The sequence below is a fragment of the Schistocerca cancellata genome, chromosome 8 (assembly GCF_023864275.1).
Source record: "Schistocerca cancellata isolate TAMUIC-IGC-003103 chromosome 8, iqSchCanc2.1, whole genome shotgun sequence".
Taxonomy (NCBI): Eukaryota; Metazoa; Arthropoda; class Insecta; order Orthoptera; family Acrididae; genus Schistocerca; species Schistocerca cancellata.
Window position 1 is genome coordinate 321,980,153 of NC_064633.1, and position 27,426 is coordinate 322,007,578.

A 27,426-nucleotide genomic window follows, 5' to 3' on the forward strand; every position below is an offset into this window, starting at 1 on the left:
TGATGCATAGGTGACGACACCGAAGAAACTTCAAGCTCGACTGAGTCGTGTTCGACCACATCGGCAAAAGCAGGATGTTTTGCTGCTGCACGACAATGTACAGCCACATGTCAGTCAAAATGCATGGAAGCGATCACAAAACGCAGTGAACAACACTGAAACACCCGCCTTACAGTCCTGACCTGGCTCCATGTGACTATCGTCTCTTTGGGAAACTGAAAGACTCTCTTCGTGGAATAAGGTTTGAAGATGATGACTCCCTTGTGCACGCTGCCAAACAGTGGCTCCAACAGGTTGGTCCAGAATTTTACCGTGCAGGTATACAGGCGCTGGTTCCAAGATGGCGAAAGGCAGTTGAGAGAGATGGAAATTATGTGGAGAAATGAAAATATTGTTCCTAAAGGATGTATATACACACTGTAAAACTTTCAAACATGTAGAATAAAAGATGGATTTAAAAAAAATAGTGTGCATTTTTTTTGGAGTGACCCTCATACATCATAAATTTTCTGGTATGATGACTGGCAGAGTCGAGCATAAACCGGTGGTGAACGAGTAAAGAGAATGTAGCTCCAAAGTGCAAGACAGCTTTGGATGTCTGATTGTTTTACAAATGTGTTAATGTGTATATCTGAGTGGTGTCCGACAGAACAGACACTACTCAGAAAAATGCATATCTGAATAAGAGGGTAACAGCTGCTCGGTGCTTTTTTACAGTCGAATGCAGAAATGTCGCCAGAACTCCTACAGGAAACAGAATTTGGTAGTAGAGAGTTTAATGGACGATGGACGCTGCATTGCGGCGTGCGATAAGTTGGAAATTTGGGGGGAGATCGGGACAGTGCCCGTGTGGCCGGAGCGGATGCCGGCACGGTAGTTCAGCGTGTTCGGCCAGGGTCAGAGAATTAGCTACTCTCTGCAATAAAAGAAACTGAGTGAATGGATCAACGATGAACTTGAACGGGTGTAATGGGAAGTCCGCCCCGAACAAATGCAACGAACAATGACGAAAAAAAAAAGAGATTTAATAAAGAAATCAGCGGTTAATACAACCGTCCATAAAAAGCGGTAAATCCGGGTTCGAATCCCGGTCGGTCGAAAATTTTCAACTTTTGCCATTGGGTTACCATAGTACCCCGAGCGGCTGGCCGTCACGATTTCCCACCCATCCTTTCCCTTTCCTACATTTAACATTTACGTGATTGTGTTAATGTGATAAATATTTGACGTTAAGAATGTAAGCGAGGAACACTTTAGAGAAGGACTGAAGTAACGCTTAAAGCTGGTTGATGTCGCTACGTGCTCTCTTTCTGGAACACTGGTTGAATACAGTCTGGATGATTTGTTCTCCATTTTAAACAGAGGAAAGGGCACGCATCTCAATATTTATGACGTCATATCTCCTGAATTATGTGTCGTATGATGATATAATGTTTCAGGTAGATTCAGTGATGTATGTAGACACTGTCTGCAAAGTGAGTTAAATAGATCGTAGTAAGGAAACAATAATTTAAAACATCATGCAGGTGGTGATGAAGTTATACTGTGAACCATTTTAAGCAGAAGCTAGCTTTTCACGCACCTAAAGGTCTATGACGTCATATCTCTTAGCTATCTGTCGTACAATCATATAATTTAGCCGGCACGTTCAGTGGATATCCTCTGCAAACTGCCTTGCGAATAGATTCGCTAGTAAAAAAGTAATAAATTAAAAATTTGAGTCGGATGCTACAGGTTAACTGCTTGAACAGCGAAAATGTAGAAAGCGACAAACTTTTTTGCTCTCATTTTCTGAGAGTGTCATCGGAAAAAAAAAGTTTCCCTAATGTTTGAAATTATGTGCGATCTTTATTGGACGTAGCTAAGTGCTTAAGTCACAAATACTGGATGAATAACGTCCGGATATTTGCGCGCTGTCGGCCACACTGCCTCAAGACAAATACAGTCTCTAACTGTAATACGTTTTGTATTGTGTTAACATAAGATTATACCTCTTGATGAGTAGACTTGAAAATGGTTCAAATAGCTCCAAGCGCTATGGGACTTAACATCTAGCCTACATCTCGTGGTCGTGCGGTAGCGTTCTCCCTTCAAACGCCCGGGTTCCCGGGTTCGATTCCCGGCGGGGTCAGGGATTTTCTCTGCCTCATGATGGCTGGGTGTGGTGTGCTGTCCTTAGGTTTGTTAGGTTTAAGTAGTTCTAAGTTCTAGGGGACTTATGACCACTGCAGTTGAGTCCCATAGTGCTCAGAGCCATTTGAACCATTTTTTGAACTTAACATCTGGGGTCATCAGTCCCCTAGACTTGGAACTAATTAAACCTAACTAACCTAACGACATCACAAACATCCATGCCCGAGGCAGGATTCGAACCTGCGAGCGTAGCAGCAGCGCGGTTGCGGACTGAAGCGCCTAGAACCGCTTGGCAACAACGGCTGGCGATGTGTAGATAATGGTAGCATTTTAAATTCGGTTATTACGCGGAATACTGAAAATAAAGTTTTTGTTGTACCCGGAAGCCGTTAGATAGGGAACATGGTACTGTTCCGGAATTCGGGGTGGTCACTTAGTAATATACAGAGTTGTCCATTGATCGTGACAGGGCCAAATATCTCACGAAATAAGCGTCAAACGAAAAAACTACAAAGAACTAAACTTGTCTAGTTTGAAGGGGGAAACCAGATGGCGCTATGGTTGGCCCGCTAGACGGCGCTGCCATAGGTCAAACGGATAGCAACTGCGTTTTTTTTTTGTATATAGGAACCCCCCATTTTTATTACATATTCGTGTAGTACGTAAAGAAATATGAATGTTTTAGCTGGACCACTTTTTTCGCTTTGTGACAGTCACAAACAAATGTAATAGTCACAAACATATGGCTCACAATTTTAGACGAACAGTTGGTAACAGGTAGGTTTTTTAAATTAAAATACAGAACATTTTATTTCGGTTGTTCCAGTGTGATAGATGTACCTTTGTGAACTTATCATTTCTGAGAAGGCATGCTGTTACAGCGTGATTACCTGTAGATACCACATTAATGCAATAAATGCTGAAAATGATGTCCGCCAACCTCAATGCATTTGGCAATACGTGTAACGACATTCCTCTCAACAGCGAGTAGTTTGCCTTCCGTAATGTTCGCACATGCATTGACAATGCGCTGACGCATGCTGTCAGGCGTTGTCGATGGATCACGATACCAAATATCCTTCAACTTCCCCCACAGAAAGAAATCTGAGGACGTCAGATCCGGTGAAGGTGCGGGCCATGGTATGGTGCTTCGACGATCATCCACCTGTCATGAAATATGCTATTCAATACCGCTTCAACCGCACGCGAGCTATGTGCCGGACATCCATCATGTTGAAAGTATATCGCCATTCTGTCATACAGTGAAACATCTTGTAGTAACATCGGTAGAACATTACGTAGATTGCCATCGATAAAATGGGGGCCAATTATCCTTCCTCCCATAATGCCGCACCATACATTAACCCGCCAAGGTCGCTGATGTTCCACTTGTCGCAGCCGTCGTGGATTTTCCGTTGCCCAATAGTGCATATTATGCCGGTTTACGTTACCGCTGTTGGTGAATGACGCTTTGTCGCTAAATAGAACGCGTGCAAAAAATCTGTCATCGTCCCGTAATTTCTCTTGTGCCCAGTGGCACAACGTACACGAAGTTCAAAGTCGTCGCCATGTAATTCCTGGTGCATAGAAATATGATACGGGTGCAATCGATGTTGATGAAGCATTCTCAACACCGACGTTTTTGAGATTCCCGATTCTCGCGCAATTTGTCTGCTATTGATGTGCGGATTAGCTGCGACAGGAGCTAAAACACCTACTTGGGCATCAGCATTTGTTACAGGTCGTGGTTGACGTTTCACATGTGGCTGAACACTTCCTGCTTCCTTAAATAACGTAACTATCCGGCGAACGGTCCGGACACTTGGATGATGTCCAGGATACCGAGCAGCATACATAGCACACGCCCGTTGGGCATTTTGATCACAATAGCCATACATCTACACGATATCGACCTTTACCGCAAATGGTAAACGGTCGATTTTAACTCGGGTGATGTATCACGAAGCAAATACCGTCCGAACTGCAGGAATGTACGTGATACCACGTACTTACACGTTTGTGAGTAATACAGCGCCATCTATCGCAAAGCGATAAAAGTGGTCCAACTAAAACTTTCATATTTCTTTACGTACTACACGAACATGTAATAAAAATGGGGGTTCCTATTTTAAAAAAGGCTGCTGATATCCATTTGACCTATGGCGGGCCAACCATAGCGCCATATGGTTTCCCCCTTCAAGCTAGACGGGTTTCGTTCTCTGTAATTTTTTCGTTTGATGCTTATTTCGTGAGATATTTGGCCCGGTCACTATCAATGGACAACCCCGTAGATTCACTTCTGCTACATTTCTGTCGTGTAATCAAAGTGCCTGGTTTCAGCATTTATGTTCTGTTGATCACATCTGACTTGTACATTAGTGTCAGAACAAAATATGGGCCGGCCGGAGTGGCCGAGCGATTCTAGGCGCTACAGTCTGGAACCGCGCGACCGCTACGATCGCAGGTTCGAATCCTGCCTCGGGCGTGGATATGAGTGATGTCCTTAGGTTCGTTAGGTTTAAGTAGTTCTAAGTTCTAGGGGACTGTTGACCACAGCAGTTAAGTCCCATAGTGCTCAAACCAAACCAGCCAAAATATGGCTAGCTGAACCACCATCACATAGAAATGTCCTACCAATGCTACAGTATTTTTCTTTGTTTCCCACTGAAGAGCAGAAAACAGACGCATCCAATAGTAAATGTCACATAGCTGTTTCTTATGGGACTGGCAGTTCATCTCTTATATAATATGCCTGCTGGCTGGCCGTTGCCGTGAACTCGACACTGCCTCGCCGACCACGTACTGCGAACGCTGCACCGACGCGCACACGTGTCGCGTGTCTCACTGTCGCGCCGCTGTTATCTCTGCCCGGTGAGTTCCGCTGCCGCTGCTGAGCACTGTTGTGCTGTAACTATACTGTGTTCACCATAAGAAGAAACCTCAGGTCAACATTACACCATTCCGTGTTTGATTCATCTCATTGGATGGCTGGTTCAAATGGCTCTGAGCACTATGCGACCTAACTTCTGAGGTCATCAGTCGCCTAGAACTTAGAACCGTGGTGGGCGGCGAATGCGCCGTGTACTGAACGGTGGCCTATATAGGACGTCGATTTGCAACCTGGCGTCAGTTCTCAGCGGGACTCATCAGCATAAGCAGCATTTTCCTGAAGATGGCGAACAGTTGGATCGCCGAAATATCGAGTCAAGTTGCTTTTAGGATCCGGCAGCAAACCCGAAGAGACTTTCAAGACTTATTACGCCGGGAAAGCCCACGTAATCAGAGGAAAATACTGTTTCCGCCCGGGATCGAACCGGGGACCTTCTGCGTATGAAGCAGACGTGATAACCGCTACACTACGGGAACGACGGAAGCGCTGAGTCCATCCTTGTTCACCCGAAATTGCCTCAACCTGTCTCTCGTCCGCGCATGCACACACGATAGTTCTTTTGACAACCTGAAACCCATTACAGCCGAGGACTCAAGAAGCCTTCAAGGTGCTCCAGAGGGTGTATGCCGTAGCACCCTGAACGAGATAGCGGCGTTTCGCGCAGTCGTTATTGCAAGTAAAATAAGCAAAGACAATCACTTCCTTAGCAGCAGGCATTGCGAGCCCAGCGGCACGTACATAGACTAAGCGATAATTCGGGACGGAAAGCATAAAATGCTCTCGCTCTCACCTAACAATACACCCAGCGGCACGTACATAGACTGAGCGATAATTCGGGACGGAAAGCATAAAATGCTCTCGTTCTCACTAACAATACAGCTTCGAATGTCATTTAATTTTTAAAGATAATCAAATAATATTCTACAAAACTCCAGCACTACTACACCATTCTTGGGTGAGCAGACGGCCGGCCGGAGTAGCCGAGCGGTTCTAGGCGCTTCTGTCTGGAACCGCGCGACCGCTAGGATCTCAGGTTCGAATCCTGCCTCGGGCATGGACGTGTGTGATGTCCTTAGGTTAGTTAGGTTTAAGTAGTTCTAATTTCTAGCGGACTGATGACCTCAGATGTTAAGTCCCATAGTGCTCAAAGCCATTTGAACCATTTGAGCAGACGGAAAGCATAAAATGCTCTCGTTCTCACCTAACATAATATTCAAATCGCAAACGACCGCTAGGGTCGCAGGTTCGAATCCTGCCTTGGGCATAGATGTGTGTGATGTCCTTAGGTTAGTTAGGTTTAAGTAGTTCTAAGTTCTAGGGGACTGATGATCTCAGATGTTAAGGCCAATAGTGCTCAAAGCCATTTGTACCATTTGAGCAGACGGAAAGCATAAAATGCTCTCGTTCTCACCTAACATAATATTCACATCGCAAACGAGAGTGATGAAAATTCCTAACTTAAACACAGGCTAATTTTTCTGAGCGAGTTATGTGTAACACAAAAGCATACTGCAGGGATTTCACCGTATTGTTGAATATTGAACCCACTGAAGGTATTAACTAGTCAGTCTCCCACCTTTTAGCACCTTCCTTATCCGAATCCGAGAAATACACTTCATTTCTGGTGCCTTCTACGACGCTTATCACTCTGCTTCGTTTGCAACTATATCTCTGGTATAAAACAATGAACATAGTCCAAATAAAGAGTATTTGGTTTTTCAGTTTTGTCCTGAAAATTAAATTGGTATGTTTTCTTAATTTAAGCAACCTTTATTAACAATCTTTCATAAAATATCGATAATTAAGTATTTATATTTGAAACGAAAACATGAATTTCGCGTGCAATATTTAATTAGAAACGAGAAGACGTGCATTATTCATAAAAATAATGATGAATTTTTCAATTGCGAGAAGTAGGTATTTCAAATTGATTAGGTCAGACTTGAACCACCGATTCACTAACTACACCACTATACTACACGATTATAATACGCCACCTCCGCTACTCCTCCAATGCGTATTTGTCTCTCACCTGTGTCAAATACAGTCACTCGGAAAACTTCAAAGCCGATGTTTTCTGTAAATTTATGAAAAACATTAAGAACAATCATTTCTCGGCACTTTTTAACCGTGTTCTACACGCGCGTTTCACTCGGAGCAGGAAGCAGCCATTTTCATACTGCGTATTAATAGCGCGACAATCAGAGCACAACAGTACAGAGACTGCGACTGTACACGGTTTTTGAAATAAAAAATCTACATAGCTAAAGAGTGATTAAGATAAACGTTGATGGCTGTTAATACATTAGAATATCTTAAAAGTTTCATTTAACGTAACTTAGTAATAAGATAACTGATACATAAGCAGGACAGTAAATTTATAGCAGCGACATGAGTCATGGGGGAGGTTGCGACTATATTGAAAATTTTATGGCTACTTCTTTATTAGCTTTACAATGTCCATTTATTTATTCATATTCACAAACTCCTCCGAAGGAGGAGCTTGTCGCCATCTGTGTAAGAGTTATTCAAAATATTCTATTTTATGTGAGGAGGTATGTGTCACCCGTAAATGACAGTATTCTCTCCAACATTGAAGAGTTTTTCATGGAAGTTTTCGGTATATCGTAACCTATTTTTCGCAGGTGTTTTTACTTCTGTTTTTGAAATTTATTGTCGAGGATAAAAATGTGTTATTCAGTTACTCGATCAAAGAGTCAACAAAAATTTTGGACAGCCTATATATTGAAGTACGTGTTTAACGTTTCTAGTTCATACAAGCGTTCATTGTCCAAGTTTTAACCACTGTTGCTTGTTATACCTTTTACCAAAGAAAAATAGCATTTAACTTATAAATTTTTCGACACCCTGTTTGTTCCAAACATAACGGTTTTAGTTATAATGTCACTGAGCACTTTTAAATTGATCTCACATTGGAAACAAAATCACTTAACGTAAACACGTATTACATGATTTATAGCCTCTTACAACAAGGACAGATTTTGCCCTTGATTGGTCCTCCACGTAACCTAAAATAGCTTGGTGCTCCTAGGAATAATGATGGAAGTCCCTTCCTTCATGGCAGCTTGCTTGGGACGATCCAAGAAATTAGTAGAGAGACGAACTGATGACCCTTTAGGTACAAGACTATCGATGCAAATCTGTTCGTAAATTGATTACGCCAAGTTCTCATAACTTCTTATCATTTTGAGAATTATGCCTTTTGCCAGAATTGCAACGCAACGCTGTACGTTGTCTCTCATCACGTTATTATGACACTTATTAGATCTTCCGAGATGTTACGGAACCATTTAAGCAGTTAGATAAATCTTTTGGCAGTGATCAACAATCAGTTAGGATTTAGGTATTGTTTTAACCTTGGGATTATGACTAGTGAATGTTCTTTCTGTTGCCACAATTTAGATAAAGATCTTCCTACAGATTCTACATTGATTATAAGCGACATTATGCTACTAATTTAAGAACTGACCTTGCAATGTCGATCTTCGTGCAAGAAGCTGTTATTCGAATGAAAAGTGTTCTAATGAATACTTTTCTTTCCCATTCATATGGAGTTATGAGAAGCGCTTTAGAAAGCTTCGCTCGTGTGAAAGTCAACTTCTCCTTTCCTCACATGACATCCTGCGAACCATGGATGAAGGGCAATGAGCAAATTCCATATCCCTAGATTTTCGATAAGCATTTGACATGAAGAAGGTACGATCATAAGGATTACGTTACCAGCTAAATGAGTAGCTCGAAGACATCTAAGTAATAGAAGCCAGCATCCCCATGTTCGATTCCACTTGTATGTGTGACCCACGGCCGTATTGTAATTGCCGGCCGCGGTGGCCGTGCGGTTCTGGCGCTGCAGTTCGGAACCGCGGGACTGCTACGGTCGCAGGTTCGAATCCTGCCTCGGGCATGAGTGTGTGTGATGTCCTTAGGTTAGTTAGGTTTAAGTAGTTCTAAGTTCTAGGGGACTTATGACCTAAGATGTTGAGTCCCATAGTGGTCAGAGCCATTTCGTATTGTAATTCGGGACAGAAAGAAGGTCAGCAATGGTCTTAATATCATCTGCCTTTTTATTGCAGATGCAGACAGTACAGCTATCATCAGTACATTATAGGTACTCACGTAGACTCGACACAATTATAAAAACATGTATTAGAAACACATATTCCAGCATAAGTCAGGAATGTACAAGCATAATGTTGGCTGATGATAGACGCCTTGTTAGCTAAAATCTAGATCTGCAGCAAAAAAAGACATGACAACATTACGACCATTGCTGACCTTCTTTCTGTTCTAGAAGCTAGTTTGTTATTCTCGATGGTGAGAGTTCATCAGAGGCAAGGGTATCGTCAGAAGTGCTCAAGGGAAGTGCAATATGACGGCTTTTATTCTTCACGTACATAAATGATCTAACGAACAGGATGAGCAGCAGTTTACGGCTGTTGGCTGATGACGCGGTGATGTACAAAGAGGTGTCGTCGTTGAGTGACTGTAGGATTGTGCAAGATGACTCAGACAAAATTTCTGCCTGGTGTGATAAATGGCAGCTTGCTCTAAATGTAGACAAATGCAAGCTAATGCAGATGAGTACAAAATACAATCCTGTATTGTTCGAATACACTATTAGTATTCTCCTGCTTGACAGTCACGTCGATAAAATATCTAGACGTAACGTTGCAGATCGGTAAGGAACGGGACGAGCACGTAGAGACGGTAGTAGGCAAGCGGACTCTTCAACTTAGGTTTATTACGGGAATTTTATGAAAGTGTAGCTCATCTATAGAGGCCACGTATAGAACACTAATGCAATCCGTTCTCGAGCACTGCTCGAGTCTTTGTAATCCTCATCCCATGTCGGATTAAAGGAAGACATCGAAGCAATTCAGGGGTGAGCCGGTAGATTTGTTACTGGTAGTTTCGGTCAACAAGCAAGGATTACGTAGACGCTCCATGAACTCAAATGGGAATCCCCGGACGGAAAACGACGCTCTTTTCGTGAAGCACTGCTGAGTAAATTCAGAGAACCGGCATTTGCACAGCTGATTGGAGAGCGATGCTGCTGCCGCCAAAGTGCATTTCGCGTAAGCACCGCGAAGCCAAGATAAGAGACATTAGGACTTGTACGGAGGCGTGTAGATAGTCATTTTTCCCTCGCTCCATTTGGGAGTGGAACAGAAAAAGAAATGTCTGGTAACTGGTATAGTGAGTCTTCCACCATGCGCCACATGGTGGCCTGATGAGTGTGTATGTAGATATACACTGAAGCGTCGAAGAAACTGATATAGGCATGCGTATTCAGATACAAAGAAATGTTAACAGGTAGAATACGGCGCAGGGGTAGGCAACGCCTATATAAGACAAGTGTCTGACGCAGTTGTTAGATCGGTTCCTGCTGCTACAATGGTAAATTATCAAGATTTAAGTGAGTTTGAAATTGGTGTTATAGTCGGCGCACGACCGATGGGATACAGCATCTCTGAGGTAGCGATGGAGTGCGGTTTTTCCCGTACGACCATTTCACGAATGTACCGTGAATATCAGGAAACCGGTAAAACATCAGATCTCCGACATCGCTGCGGCCGGAGGAAATTCCTGCAAGAACGGGACCAACGACGACTGAAGAGAATCGTTCAACGTTACAGAAGTGCAACCAGCCCGCAAATTGCTGCAGATTTCAATGCTGGGCCGTCAACAGGTATCAGCGTGAAAACCGTTCAACGAAACATCACTGATATGGGCTTTCGGAGCCGAAGGCGCACTCATGTACCATCGATGACTGCACGACACAAAGCTTTACCTCTCGCCTGGGCCCGTCAACACAGACATTGGACTGTTGATGACTGCTAACATATTGCCTGGTCGGAGGAGACTCGTTTCAAATTGTATCGAGCGGATGGACCTTGCATGTCAGCAGGGGAATGTTGAAGGCTCCGTAATGATGTGAGGCGTGTGCAGTTGGAGTGATATGGGACCCCTGATACGGCTAGATACGACTCTGAATACACCTAGATACGATTCTGACGGGTGATACGTACGTAAGCATCCTGTCTAATCAGCTGTATCCATTCATTTCCGTTGTTCATTCCGATGGACTTGGGCAATTCGAGTAGGACAGTGCGACACCCCACACGTCCAGAATTGCTACAGAGTGGCTCCAGGAACACTTTTCTGAGTTTAAACACTTTCGCTGGCCACCAAACTCCCCAGACAAGAATACTATTGAACACATCTGGGATGCCTTGCAACGAGCTGTTCAGAAGAGATCTCCACCGCCTCGTACTCTTACAGCTTTATGGACAGCCCTGCAGGATTCATGATGCCAGTACCTCCAGCACCACTTCAGGCATTAGTCAAGTCCATACCACGTTCGTGTTGTGGCATTTCTGTGTGTTCGCGGGGACTCTACACGATATTATACAGGTGTACCAGTTTCTTTGGCTCTTCAGTGTATATGTCACTTATCAGTACGCAAATATCGTTAGCACAGGTGCAGATTCTATCTTTACAGTCATCAAGGTTAAAACCACCTGTTGAGGTAGTGCATACAAACTTAGTGTCGAGTATTATTTGAACGATTTCCTTATTTTCGTTTTCGCTCCCTACCGTTTTCAAGTAACCGCGTTTGTTGAACTTGCCGCTCCACGGAAGGCAAAACAACAGTTTGAACATTTGACGCGCCAGTTAACACAGTTAGTCCCGCTTTTATAACAAACTAGGCATGTGGCTGACTAGCTTCTGTAAAGGAATAATTATAACATGCTCATCCATGTTGCTCATTGGCTCACTGTAGATGGAAGGCTTCTGCAGTACTTCTCTGGAAAGCCTAACCATGGTGGTATTGAAAAATGGAACTCAGCGATTCAGCAAGCTACGTCAATAGTTGACTGTTTGAAATCATTCGTATGTAACCTTTAAAGACAGGACATGAGAGTATTCTACCATGTTTCGTATTCGCATTAACATTGGTCGAACTGAAGACTTTTATTTCTGTATTCATGTACTTCCCTACAACGCCTCATTGCTGAAGAGACCATATTAATACATTTATTACGTTGTCTCACACCCATAACTGATTTCCTTTGAGTTGCCACTGATTACCTTCGGATGTGGTGGTAACTAGAGGATGACATTGTGGCTATTATGTTATTTGCACTGGGAAACATCTCTCTCTTTCATCAGTTAAGTCATACGGATAAAAATGATCATTTAACGTTAACTGGTTTTTCCGTCGGTGCCACAATATTAAATAATGTGTAAATTATCTAAAGACGATTCTACGTCTGTTTTTAAGGTTCCACACGTCGACTGGTATAAACGGAACACTTTACTTTGTTGTTCATCTTTCTGTGTCTGCCATACTGTTAAAAACCTTTTTTCTCAGAACGGGTAGACTATGAAGTTGAAATTTATGCAACGCATTGAGGTCTACGGTCCACTGTCGGTGGAAAAACGTGAAGCTTCTAAGTCAATGCAATCTGACGATAAGCAATTTCCGTTGACCCAGAATCACAAAATTTGGCAAAAAGAAAGGTTTCAAAGCAAAAACAACAGAAAAATCCGAAAATCGCTAATTTTTAATTATCTAACACGAAAAAATATTTCTTTTGTCATTGTTTTCCGTCTGTCTGTCTGTCTGTCTTATTAAGACCCCTTTTTCTCAGGAACGGGTAGATATACTCTTGCCAGTATCGACACCGATAACAGGCAAAAATCGTCGACTCTCGATTCACGGGATGGATGAACTATCTACATACATAACTAAGTTTGTACGGAACCGTCGGCGCACGGGCACTACTCACACTTACACGGATTTTCATTAGAGGGCGTGATACACAAATGAAATTCATTGTGGTTGGTAATATGACCTGTTATAATAGTATTTAGTGTCATATGTACCACAATTATATTAAGATAAAACTACGCACTGATCTTGCCAGAAGCCGAGAAGCAGTTTATTGTTTTCTATCCGCTCTGGGCCCTCGAAACAGTGTCCTGACCTCTGGAGCTCCTTTCGAGTGCTCAATAGATAGCTTAAACTAGTGTGTAAACTGTAGCGACGCCCAATCCTTGACACCAGAAAACACGCCAATGCAGCACATCTTCTACATGCTGCCACTCTCAATCATTTACCGTATCAGCTGCCTGGATAGCATCGTTCTATCGGTGCGTTGCTTCAAAAGTGCTCTCAGTTGTATAGTCACTGACTTGTCAAGGTAACGCCTTGCCGTAATGTTCATCACGTTTATCGTGGTCGTTCCACTATTTATAAAACCGTTACGGATGTGGAAACAGATTATAGTACCCAAAATTTTATTTATTTGGTCACGAACCGGCTTTCGGTTTCCTTGGCCATTTTCAAATAGCAACTGAATGTCGCAAAGACAAATAAGATAACATGCAACTTACACAGGTATCAACTATACATAATTTACAAAGCCAACGACATGCAGAGTGTTTAAAAAGGCAAGTATTAAATTTTTAGGTAGAAGATTTACAGTCGTTTAAGAAAAACAGAGAGATAACGCTACTGGAAATACTGGAGTCGACAAACATTTGACACGGTGTAGTGAGACGCGAAATTGAAGCGTCACCCATCCACCATTGTCAGCCCAGTTTGCAGGTGAATATAAATTTAATTTAGTGTTTTGTTTATGTATTTTTGTAATCTTTGTAATTGTTGTGAATTATTTAAAGTTTTGTATTCATTTTTTTTATGTTTCATGTACGGAGAGGGCGGCGCAACGAACGGAGACAGCATCTTCACTGCCGGGACCAGAGAGAAAATTGCTGGCCACTATACGTCGCGGGTCGACAGCCAAAGAGCAACGGAAGATCCTGAAACCGAGTTGTTGCGTCGTGCTTCTAAAACCTGGAAAAATAAGAATTTGTAATGTTTCTACAATAATGATGTCATAGAAAGTTTAATCATGTTGTAAATGTTCAGTCCTATCTTGTCAAGGCTCAGGTTCACGTCCATATGTAAGAAGACAATAAACTAGGGTATACTGCTAAAGTTCAAATACGTGTTCCGAGAATTTATTTATGAAGAATTATGTGAATGAATTACTAATTTATTTGAGCAGATTATTAATCGTGACAACGTTCATCGCGAGTTTAAATCTGGAAAGTTTATTCAATGTGGTTCTAATATTTGTTAAATCAGATAACTTGCATTAATATCGTTTCTCAGAAGAAACAAACGACATCTAAATTGGAAAAAGTTTGCGCAAACCAATTGGACTGAGTGACCAAATTCTGCGCATACGACTCAAATGATGATGTTTTACAGTTTCGTTCAAGAACCATTCAGTGACAATTTAAAAAGAATTTAAATAATTTTGAAGTGTGTTGTAACTGTCGTAGGTGACGAAGTCTGCACATGGTCATATGTCAAAAGAAAATCATTTATACAAAACTTGCGTCGTTACACTACAACGGGATGCCTGTTTAGTATTAAATGATTAAACTTAGTTTCTCTCTCCGTTCTGTTAAACTTTTAGTTACAAATACTAGTTACAGAATTGTAAATTCAACATTATTTTTCATCAAATATGGTTCAAATGGCTCTGAACGCTATGGGACTTAACTGCTGAGGTCATCAGTCCCCTAGAACTTAGACCTACTTAAACCTAACTAACCTAAGGACGTCACACACATCCTTGCCCGCGGCAGGATTCGAACCTGCGACTGTAGCGGACGCGGTTCCAGACTAAAGCGCCTAGAACTGCTCGGTGACAACGGCCAGCTATTTTTCAACAGTTGCTAAATTTATCTCCAGATAAAACACTTTGTTTCAAGTTTTGGTTAATCTAATTATTTCTGCATGACAAAAATATTTCCTATGTAAACACTCTACATGTCATCATTTCTGTATACTCCGTATATTCAATATCTGTGTTAGTAGCACGTCACTTTATCTGTGTCTGGTACATTCAGCTGTCATTAGATGATGGCGTAAAAAGTTAAAAATTGGTTCATGACGAAATAAATTTAATTTTGTCGAAAATTAGATGGTGTTTTCTATTTGCTATTATTAATTTTCCATTTTGCTGTGCTTCGCCTGTTCTTAGATAAGTAACAGAGAGCAGTCTTGTACCCTTTTATTTTCTTAGTCTATTTTGAAGTAAATCGTTTTGAACCTAATAAAACATTGTCAATACGTAATAAGTAAGTAGCTAGTAAAGTGACATAATATGTCACATTAAGATGAGTTAAGTAGATTTTGTTGATATCATTTGTTTACCATTCCACAAAGCTACACGATTTATTTAACTGGTATCCTGTCATTACTATTCTTAACGTATTAATACGTTCTCATCAAAGCAAAAAAGGAGAAATCAAAGTAATTATTATAAACTTATAATTTATTTGTATCAAATAAACAGCTAAAAGCTGTCTTATGTTTATTTGGTGCAAGGTTTAAACCACAAAATTCGAAAGCTCCCCATGTAGAACGATAATGTAGTAACTGCTCAATTACTGTGCTCTTGCATCCACATCTTCGCACATGCTCTGCAAGCCATGGCGAAGGGTGCCACATACCACTCACTTCTAGTCATTTCCTTTCCTGTTCCATTCGCAGCTATAGCGAGAGAAAAATGACTGTCTAAAAGCCACCGAGCGAGCCCTGATTTCTCGCATCTTATCTTCGTGGTCCTTACGCGACGTTTGTGGCACTAGAATCGATCTTAGAAAGTCATCAGTGGAATAGAAGTAGCTGTCCGGGAGAAATTATTTTAAATTAGCATGTACTGAAGGATAGCAGTTTACAGATCAGCCCGCAGAGGCTACTGCGCATTGCCGTCCAGCGAGGGCCAAGCCTCCCTTGACGTAACGGCTGTGCCGGCCGCGGTGGCCGAGCGGTTCTAGGCGCTTCAGTCCGGAACCGCGCCACTGCTACGGTCGCAGGTTCGAATCCTGTCTCGGGCATGGATGTGTGTGTGATGTCCTTAGGTTAGTTAGGTTTAAGTAGTTCTAAGTTCTAGGGGACTGATGACCTCAGATGTTAAGTCCCACAGTGCTCAGAGCCATTTGAACCGTAACGGCTGCCACACGAGCCTTCCGCGATGCAGCAGAACTGCCGGCGATGCGCCGTCGCTTCTGCTGACTGTGTCCGCACTTCGCTGGCCCGAAGGAGCTACCAGCGCTTGAGGTAGATAATTCTGTACTTATGATTAATAAAAGTTTTGTTGTGAATAATGTTTCCTTGACGCTCTCAAGTGTGAACTGATATTCCTCTCCGCACCCTACTCAATTAAGTCCTGACAACTGCAAGCGTCTGGATCTGGACCCCTATACTACATAACTCACCAGTCTGCATCCGCCAGTCAAATACGTGAGTTTTTCCTGTAGTGGACCTGGAAGACTCCTAGCTCTCTCTGCTCACGCCCATAATCGCAAGTGGACCTATCACAAATCCTGACGACCTTCCAAGAGACTGAAGCCTTTCTTTAAATCTCCTGATAGGCAGAGCCCATGTATCCCTGTCTTAAGAAACTACTTAGGTATTAAGTATGCGTCGTTATTAACCCTAAATCCTCCTCTCATCTTGATTTCCCCTGCTTAGCTTGGCCACTCTGTGCGTATCATTGCTACCCGCACATCTGGTGCGGCCCCTAGACGCACAGTTAACTTATACAACCCCAAATGGAAAAAGAAAACTGTTAATTTTTGGTTAACAGATACTGGTTCATTTCCAGTTGTTTCATGAGAGTAACATCGGACCAACGTATTAGAAAGAAATGAAGATGAAAATAGTGAACCTGCTACGAGTTCTACCTTCGTTCCGTTGGAAGTATGAGACTACTGTGGAAAGGGAGAGGGCAGTTTATAGGTTGTTTTGTAAAAGGAAACGATACAGCTTGCTCTGCCCTCTCTGCTTCTCAGGAGGCGACTGATATCGTGCCTTCCAACCAATGTGATCTGTGAAATGAGAACGCATTCAGTTAAGGAAACTGCAATAATATACCTGACTCTATTAGTCAATGAATGAATTTATCATGCACAAGCAATATTTTGTGAAGTTCATGGTTTTTTTCTACTTTTTGCCATCTCGGAGGCCCTTCCGACTTATTCTACTGAGCCCAAATTTCCTAATTTTTAAAAAATAATATGGAAGGAAAAATCCGAGGGGTTACCCAAGAAAAGTTTTAAAATTTTTAGAAAAAGTGTTCTTTAAGAGCCACCGAAGCATAAAACCTACTATCATGAAAATTGAACGAAGTGTTTGCGGTATTCATATTGTGCTCTGCAAAATTCTAGAGGCGGCTCCCCCCTTGACATTCTTTTCTTCGTTTACATGTTCTCCCACTACTATTTCGTTCTCTTTCTTTTCCTATTATCGAATTCCAGTCCTCCAACACAATTAAATTTCCGTCTCGCTTGAATTACGTAACCATTACGGCACCTCACCTCAACCTCTCGATACCAGCAATATTCTACTGTGTTTCTGTAAAGTAGTTAACATATTTCTGTGACAACATTCAGATTTGATTTCATTAATGTAGAGGTACTTTGATACATCGATATGTTCATATTGCAGTGATATTATTCTTATGTGTATTCTTTCTTTTGTCACTATGATCTTTGAAGTACTTGTAACTCTAAATTTTGTGCGCGTAAGCGGTTATTAGAGAGTCAAGTCTTGATCGTCATGTTGAAAAGACGCAAATTGTAGTCAGTTTATGAAATGTGAACTTTAACAGTGAGGAAGATATTTTCAAGTATGTTTTATATTGTGAAGTGATGTTGCAACAAAAGTAATAAAATAGAAGTGTAGCTTAAATTCGGAGTGCTGATTACTTTTTTTATATCACCATTGTCCTAACTTGCAAAACTTTAATCATCAAGAATGGTTTATGAAACACATCTATAAAACTTTTGAATATCGCAGAATAATACCTAGGCCTCTTTGCATCCGAGCTTGGAATCATTACTACCTAGATTTTCGACGATTGAGCCATGAGTTCACAACGAGACCAGCGTGGGAAACACGAAAAGATGAGTGCCTAGTTTATCCATAATTTCATGGAATGCCTTTATTAACTGTGCTCTAATGACACCTGCCACATAATATAACTTTATTGTTGCCCGAAAATGCGATATTTAGCAGCGTGAGCAACACTACAATCATAATTAATTTTTGACCTATGTTGTGGTAGGGTTGTTAGAACATGTAGAACTATTTCTTTTATCAGCGTCTCATAACACGACGGTATGCTGAAAAGTAATGACTCCGAATTTCTTATGCGAAAACTTTTAGAGCTTCTTAAATAAAACAAAAGTTAATAACATTATACCTCTATGTTCGTCATGTCTACATATTTATTTCCCAACATAGTCACCTTGGGACGAACACATTTCTCCCACCCAGAGACTAGTTGTTAGTAACGGCACTGTAGAATGTATGACTTTTTTGCAGAGCCACAACCTCGCCTCCGCTTGCGACACTTCATCACTACTTAAGCGAAATTCTCTAAAGTACTTTAAATTTTGGAAACAGATGAGAGCCGGATGGGGCCAAGAAAGGACTGTATGGAGGGTGATCAATGACAGTGAACCCATGGCGTCGGACTGTTGCAGGTGTCGTACCGCTCTTGTGTGGCCAGGCATAGACATCCTGAAGGAGAGTGTGCTCCACGTGCGGAGGGTTCTTCGAGTTCGAAACTCGTTTATAGTACGCTGTTTCTTACGCACTGAAACAGTTAGGTTACACACCGCCATGTTACAGGCTGAAGATCGGAGCTCTATAGCGGCAGAAGGCTGAAAACGTGTAGATATGAAGAATAAAGATAAAGAATGTTAATAACATTTGTTTTGTTTAAAAAACCTTAAGACTTTTACATAAAAAATTCGGAGGCATTACTTTTCAGCACGACCTCGTACATTTTTCAGTATCTTCATCATCTGCAGGTCTAAGCAGCCAAAAATTAAAACACCTGCTCCTTAACGCCATATCGTTTCCAGATTCATCCTTTATGGCTGGAATGACAAAACATTTGCACGGTTTAAGTAAACTACAAGTTTCTAGATCAGATCATAATGAACATGCCTTACCAAGTTAGGGTGTTCAGATATAAATTAAGTCCTCGTGGAAATAAAGTTGAAGCCAGAAAATGACAATCCTTCCAAAAAAGAAATACAAACAAATCCAGTTCAAGTACAAATATATTATATCAGAAATACTCGAAAGGTCATTATTTTCCGTTAGAGCTTCTATGTCGCCACGAAAAATCCCAATCGTAGCAGACACTATAATCTAAACAATGAGTGACGTGCGGCTCTCAGAGCCTGCTTTACACTGGAGCGAAGATAAATAAACGACCATCACCGAACTAGAATACTCAGTGGTGTAAACGGTAGGGGAGAGCAGGCGAACTGCTTTCGCTCGTGTTCGGTTCGCGTTCGTCAGTGTTCGCTCGTGTTCCGCTCGTTGCCTTTTAGCGAACCATCAAAGCAAGTTCGCGTCCTCTCCACTTAGGCAGTAAGAGTACAGAAGCGTTCCGTCTGTTGCATTGTCTACTCTGTTGTTAGCATGAATCGCGTGAGCGATGAAGTTGTAAGAAGAGACTGTAATGTTGCCGATAGAAGAATATAGATATCATAGGTGTTTGTCGCCTGTCACTGAAAAGTGTCGTGATTATCTGTCCATTGGCAAAAGATTCCGAACTAATCCCCCATTCGGATCCCCGGAGGGGACTGCCAAGCGAGAGGTGACCATGAGAAAAAGTCTGAATAACCAACGAAGGGATAACGCTCTACGACTAGCGGCGTGGAACGTCAGAAGTTTGAACGTGTTAGGGAAGCTAGAAAATCTGAAAATGGGAATACAGGGGCTCAAACTAAATACAGTGGGGGTCAGTGAAGTGAAACGGAAAGAAGACAAGAATTTTGGTCAGACGAATATAGGGTTATATCAACAGCAACAGAAAATGGTACAACAGGAGTAGAGCTCGTTATGCATACGAAGGTAAGGCAGAGAGTGAGTTACTGGGACAGTTCAATGATGGAGCTTTTCTCATCATAATCGAAAGCAAATCAACACTGAAAATAGTAGTTCAGGCATTCATGCCGACGTCGCAGACAGAAGATGAAGAGATAGAAGAAGTATATGAGGATACTGAACGGGTAATTCAGTACGTAAATGGAGATGAAAATCTAATAGGGGATTAGAATGCGGTTGTAGGGGAAGGAGTGGAAGAAAGGTTTACAGGAGAATGTGGGCGAATGAAAGAGGAGAAAGATTAATTCAGGTCTGCAATAAATTTTTAGCTAGTAACAGCGAATACTCTGTTCAAGAATCACAAGAGGAGAAAGCATACTTGGAAACGGCCGGGAGATACGGAAAGATAACAGTTTGATTACATCATGGTCAGGCAGAGATTCCGAAATCAGATACTGGATTGTAAGGCGTACCCAGGAGCAGATACAGACTCAAATCACAATTTAGTAGTGCCGAAGAGTAGACTGAAGTATAAGAGACTAGTCAGGAAAAATTATTGTACAAAGAAATGGGGTACGGATGTACTAGGGAATGAAGAGATACGTTTGAATTCCTCTCAAGCAACAAATACTGTGATAATGAATAGCTCAGTTGGCAGTTCAATTGAAGAGGATGAAAAGGGCGATCAAAGAAGGTGCAAAGGAAATATAGGTACAAGGAAGGTAGTTGCGATGAAACCGTCGGTCACAGAAAAAGTACTTTCGTTGATCGACGAAAAAAGAAAGTACAAAAATGTTCAGGGGAATTCAGGAACAGAGAAATACATGTCACTTAGGAATGAAAGAAACAGGAAGTGCATAGAAGATAAGGCGAAATGACTACAGGAGGAACATGTGAAGAAATAGAAAAAGAAATGATTAACGGAAGGACTGAATCAGCATATAGAATAATCAAAACAACCTTCGCTGAAATTAAAAGGAAGGGTGATAGCAGTGGAGTGGGAATTCCCCTGTTAAATGCAGTATAGAGAGCGGACATGTGGAAAGAGTACACGGAAGGCCTCTATGAGGGGTAGACTTGTCTGATGACGTGTCAGAAGTAGAAACAGAAGTCGATGGGGATCCGATAGAGGATCCAGTATTAGAACCTGAATTTAAAAGATTTGAACGACTTAAAATCATGCAAGGCTGAAGGGATATACAACATTTCATCGGTTTTCCTACAGTAATTGGGGGAAGAGGCAACGAAACGACTGTTCTCGTTGGCGTGTAGAATTTATGAGACTGGATATATAGCATCAGACTTTCGGAAAAATATCAGCCGCATAATTACGAAGGCAGACAAGCCAAATAGGAGCGAGAACTATCGCACAATGAGTTTAACAGATCATGCGTACAAGTTGCTGACAAGAATAATACAAAGAAGAATGTAAGAGAAAAGAGGCAGTTATCACGTTACGCTTGATAATGGAAGCAAAACTGAAGAAAAATCAAGACACGTTCATAGCATTTGTAGACCTGGAGACGTTCAAAATTCTCAGAAAAATATGGGTAAGCTATAGGGATAGACGAGTAATATACGGATTGTACAAGAACCAATGAGACTGAATAACGAAATATTCGAATTAAAAATGGTGTAAGACTGGAATGTAGTCTTTCACCCCTACTGAACAATTTATACATCAAAGAACTATTGACAGAAATAAAGGAGAGGCTCAACTGTGGAAGCATATCAATGATAAGATTCACTGAGGACATTGCTTCACTCAGTGAAATTGGAGAAGAATTACAGGATCAGTTGAGTGGAATGAAGAGATGGAACGAATAGTCGAAAGAGTACAGAATCTGGACGGTGTAAATTGAAGTAAGACAAAAGTAATGGCAAGTAGTAGAGATGAGAACAACGAGAAACTTAACATTATAATTGGGGATCAGAAGTAGACGAAGTTGAGATCCTGCTACCTAGGAATCGAAATAACCCTCGATGGACGGAGCAAGAAGGGCACAAGAAGCAGACTAACACTGTCAGAAAGGCCCTTCCTGGCTAAGAGGAATCTAGAAGCATCAAACATCGGCCTTAATTTGTGGGAGAAATTTCTGAGAATGCACATTTGGAGCACAGCATTGTATGGTAGTGGAACATGGACTGTGGACCGGAGCAGAAGAGAATCAAAACATCTGAGAGGTGGTGCTACAGAAGAATGTTGAATATTTGGTGGACTTATGAGATAAGGAAAGATGAGGTTATCTGCAGAATCAGCGAGAAAAGAAAATATGGAAAACAAGTAGTGCAGCATATGGTTGATCTATTTTTTGTGCGTTAATCTCCGATCTATAACCACACCAATTACTCAACGTATACATGGAAGAATATGTTGTAGCATTGCAAGACAGGTGCACAAAATAAATGTTAGCATATCCTCTTGTCGCCCTTGTAAGTGCGACTAGCAACAAAAAGTGGTGGAATAGTTCAAAATGGAAGTGTGAGAACATGGTAGAATTAGCTGCCTGATGTTAAGATAAAAACATTTTGAGTAATTGTAAGGCTGTCTTTAATATGATTAGGAATACTGCATCTACCATAATATGCTCTAGAAAGAAAGACCAGTCAAAGACTCACTGCATTGTCTGTAAGTCACGTGGTACCCCCACCAAATACACAGGACGCCTGTTGCCGATGTCATGGTCGCCCCACCCACCAAAACTGCCAGCTGAGATATCCACTATAGACGATCTTCCAGATGGGTGAGAAAAACGTCGCCCCCCCCCCCCCCCCCCCAGGGAATACTGGAATTACGAGCGTCCTGCAGTCATGTATACGTCAGCACCACATCTTATGCACACTGATAAATTAACACGAGAGAGATTCTACAGCACCAGATTGTCACACAGCTCACCAGCTCTAAACCAAATGTATTTCTTGTTATACTGCATGCCTGACTGCCACTCAACTCATCAGCTGTGCAACACAGATACAGAGATGTCACTAGCCTTGATGGTGTGTGTCAAGTACCACATGTGGCCAGCACACAGCTTCATGCAGTGTATTATCATTCGAGTTTAGTGACATGCAAAGCATGAGGACATTTTTATGAGAAACAAATCTATTCCTTGAATTGGAAAGCCTTCTATGCACTTGCTTTTGAAATGCATTGTACCCACAGAAAACTTGAAGACATTGCACAGGTGCCACTGGTGGTTATGCAACATGCCACCTTTACTAACTTGCATTTCACACAGTACAGTACGTGTGGTTAATAGTCAATGAACAGTGGACTTTTTTATCTGTACGTCACAAGACAGGATACAAACCATATATGATCCGGACATACAGCAGCATGAGACATACTATCCACCTAATCTGCTCTACACTGTACAGCACGTGATACTTATCAAGTTTAATCATTGAAACCATAGCCTGATGCCAGCTGAGCAGCGTCATTTATTCCAGAGCAATTACTTTTAACGAACTTTAATTTTAATATAAACGTATCTTAAAAGCTGCTTTTGTCACCAGTACATACTTCTTTTATCACATCTCTTCACGCCAGCGACATAATTGAAATAAATCATCATTAATTCGCCTTAAAACTCTACGTTGATCAAGTACTTAGATGGATATAGGAGGCTGTGTTCATGATACCGGATACAAAAACAATGGCAAAGCTGACATGAATAATTTGCAACTAAAATACAGTACATCATGTAATCAAATACAAAAATCAGTTATACAATAGCTTAAAAATATCAGAGATCTTCTGGAGAGAGACTATGCAACACGTCAACTCCTGGAGGTAGTAAAACATATTCATCTGGTATCCTGGAGTGACACAGCGGCCATCCATCCACGCCTTAATGAATACTTATAGTGCATTGCACTCGGTCTGCACTGAACATTAACACAGGAACTTCAGTACACTGTCCCAGGAAACATTGCAACAATCTGAGTGCTTAAACACATCAGCACTACTTGTTGGCCTAGATGGCATTCATTTCTTGTGGTAACCTACACATGTTTTTAAAATCATATGTAGCAGAAAGCCTGTTGCTATATTAACATTGATCTTAATGGGCAAGCAAACATTATCATGACAAGCGCAGCAGCAAATGATCGCATCCCACGCTGATAAGCAAATGTAGAATGTATGATGTCGTGATCATGTGACTGGGACTGTCACCAGCATAACTAGACTTTATTACAGACATTTATAGTCACAACAAATCAGTAGTCAGTTAAACATTTTACTGAATGTCCAGTACTTACGTAGAAATAATTTTTGTGTGTGTTTGTTCATCGCCTTTTTTTCCTGAAACCTTTTTGAATGGTAAGAGGTATGGTAATAACGTACTTCTCGCTCAACCATGTACAACATGCTCGTCGATTGCCAAGAATTCTCCACCACAGACAATCGGTGAATTCCGAAGGAACTTGCATATCAGATATTGATTAGTGTGAAAAGTAGCGTAGTTAATTCTGGTGGTTTCATTATACAGTGGGCGACGCCCTACTAGAAGTTTGGCAAAATGGTTAATGGAGAATCACCACCAGTGCAGTGCAGACTCAACTGGTGTGCTATTGGAGATGGCGCTGAACGGTATACACTGTTATTCCACCTGAGTCCCGAATCTTCGTGAAGGGCTTGGAAAAAGTGAAGTGGATTAAGGACTTCATACCAGAATGTGATACTGACGACGAGGGATGCCCTAATCTCTGTGCTCCAAATGGAAATGTGTGTTGACAAACATGAACCAGTGACTGCCACCGAGTTAAACGCCAAATTCTTGAAACACTGATGGTGTGATTGCCAGTCATGAGATTTCTCATATGACGAAGTATAAAAATGATAGAAGTGTATTTTGTTGTTAAAATGCATATAAGTGAAACAATCTCTGTTGTCAAAAATTAAATACAGAGTTTTTAACGTGACAGTTTCATGTGTAACGTATATCACAGCTTTAATGCACAACACCACAAAATAACAGGCAGTCTTTGCCAATGGGGCAACCGCACCACAGTATGATAGGGTAACTGCACAACAGCACGACTGAAACCCTGAATACTCATCACAATATGCATTACACACATAGAGAGTTATGCTATATGGTTTACATATGTGTGGGGGAATGTAATTGAAACTGTAGCTTCATACCATCTGTATAGCGTTATTTATTACAGAGCAATCATTTTAACAAACTTTAATTATGATGTGTAGAACTACTGAAAACTCAAACAATGAAGTTTATGTGGGAAAAAGAAATAAAACCACGTTGAAAAGAATACAAGCGTCAAAATATGAACTTTATTAAAAAGAAGTGTTCACATAGGAATATACAATGACAGAATAAAAGTTTTAACTTAAGTCTGGTAACAATTTACTTCGTGAAATAATGGTGTGGTGTCTTTTGCTTGGTGCTGCAACATTTCAATGCAGCAATACGATGCCACTTTCTGAAGACCAGTGTGTCGGTTGGTGTCGTTTTAAGCACATGGTAGCTTCAGCTGGGATGTAGCCATCGGTTTGATCCATCATTGGTACAGTCTTGGTGTATCATCGCCATCACTCTCACACTGTGGTGTGGTGTTAACCATGCCAATTACAAAAGAGTCTGTAACTTCTAACTGTTCGTCTGAATTTAATCACTGAATTATTTCCAAATTTTTTGCTTCTTCACAGCCTGGCAACCTTCTGATTAAAATCACACAGCGAATGGTCGTCTTCATCATAGAAGTCTTCAATTGTTAAGCCTATTTTGCTAAAGAATTTTGTCCATGACTTAGAAATTGTACCTGACTTTATCTCGCTCCAAGAGTCACCGATCCAGTACACAACGTCCTTCACAGTCACTTTCCTTAAGGCTCCTATAATGCTCTCATCTTCTTCCGTATGCAAGACTGATTGCAGCAATCGCCAACGATATTTTTTTTCCAGACATTCCAGAATGCCTTGATCCATTGGCTGAATCACACAGATAACGTTTGACGGGAAACACAAAGCTCGGATCTCGTCGGGCTGCAATTCTTCTACAGTGGGATGTGAGAACGCGTTAGCCATTGTCAAAATAGCTTTGCATGGCGATCCGTCTTCTTTCAAAACATTTTTGCGCGCTTTTACAAATAATTAAAAAAACCAGTTCCTAAAGGTTTCCCAATTCACCTAAGCATTATTTTGATGTGTGTAGATAAGCGGAAGAGCTGACATGGCTACGTCCTTGAATGCTTCTACTGGCAACAGTCTCAAATTTAAACCAGTTTCGTCGCATCTGTAAATTTGTTCATTAGATAAATTTTCTTCAATTATGACTTTCTGAAACTTTACAATAAATTCTGAAACATCCTCAGAGTCACCAGAGACATTTTCTCCTCATATGTCTAATTGACGCACTCCATACATTTTCATCCATTTGTCGAGCCAGTCCACACATCGGCGAAACTGCCGTCTCCCTTCTGTAGCTGAGTTTTGAGAAACAAGGTTTTCTCCTGCAAGATTGTGCCAGAGATCGGAGCTCCTTCTGTTTTTGCCTAAACTACATGAACAACACCTCACTTGTTTTTTTCAAACTGCGAGTTCTTTATAGTTTTTCGGTTAAGAGAATCTTCAGAGCATTTCTTTGAAGAAAACTGTTCCACTTTAAGCAAGTATATTCGCCAGTCATCAACAATAACTTCGTCGACATGGTATTTTTTATTGTTTCTGCTTTGACAAGTCTTTTCAGCACCTCTATCTTAACACCCAAAGCCATAAATTTCCTTTTCTTTATGGTTCGATGAACCCTCTGCCAGGCACTTAGGTGTGAATTGCAGAGTAACCATGTAGCTATAGATTGCTGTACTCTTTTAGAAGGTGTAAAAACAAAACCGACAACAAAGAAAAGGAAACATAAGACAATGAACTGTACCGACAATGACAAACCTAAAACCTCACCTTCAACAAAAGGGTTGGTTGTGTAAGCAATTAAAAACCGAGAGAAGCGTACATAGTGTCACTGACACAGACACAACTAAGTTGACTGAGTGGTTCGACAGGTGTTATGCTGTGAGCAAAAGGGAAAAGCTGATCGAGGATCAATATGCTGTACAGCAGATTTTAAAAATTCTCTCAGCTTACTTCAAACTGTAATAACATTCACATCACACACTATAACTTAACATCGAAATGACTGATAAGTGTGTGTATTAACATCATTATAAATAATGGAATATTAGAAAAATTATACATGGGAATAGTTCAATAAAGTGAGTGGATATGTGAAATAATACAGCAGACATATAATTTCTCAGTGATAACATTTACCCAGCGAATGGGTTTGTTAGAAGCTGTGCTATTGAGGCAGACTATTTCATTCCACCAGCAAGTTTCCTAACAGTGTTTGCCCCACTGTACTGTTTTTCAGTTTTTTATTTTCTTACATTATGGTGCTAGATGGGATTGATGATATCAGTGTCGAAA

At 41.2% G+C, this 27,426-nt stretch overlaps 1 protein-coding gene and 1 non-coding gene across 3 annotated transcripts in view; both read right to left on the bottom strand.

Moving 5' to 3' along the window:
* The window catches only part of LOC126095021 (thymidine phosphorylase-like), a 190,002-nt gene that overhangs the window by 111,986 nt on the left and 50,590 nt on the right, over positions 1 to 27,426 (bottom strand). The window lies entirely within an intron of this gene.
* On the bottom strand, positions 5,427 to 5,499 carry Trnam-cau (transfer RNA methionine (anticodon CAU)). Its single transcript has one exon. It is a non-coding gene; the product is annotated as a tRNA-Met (tRNA).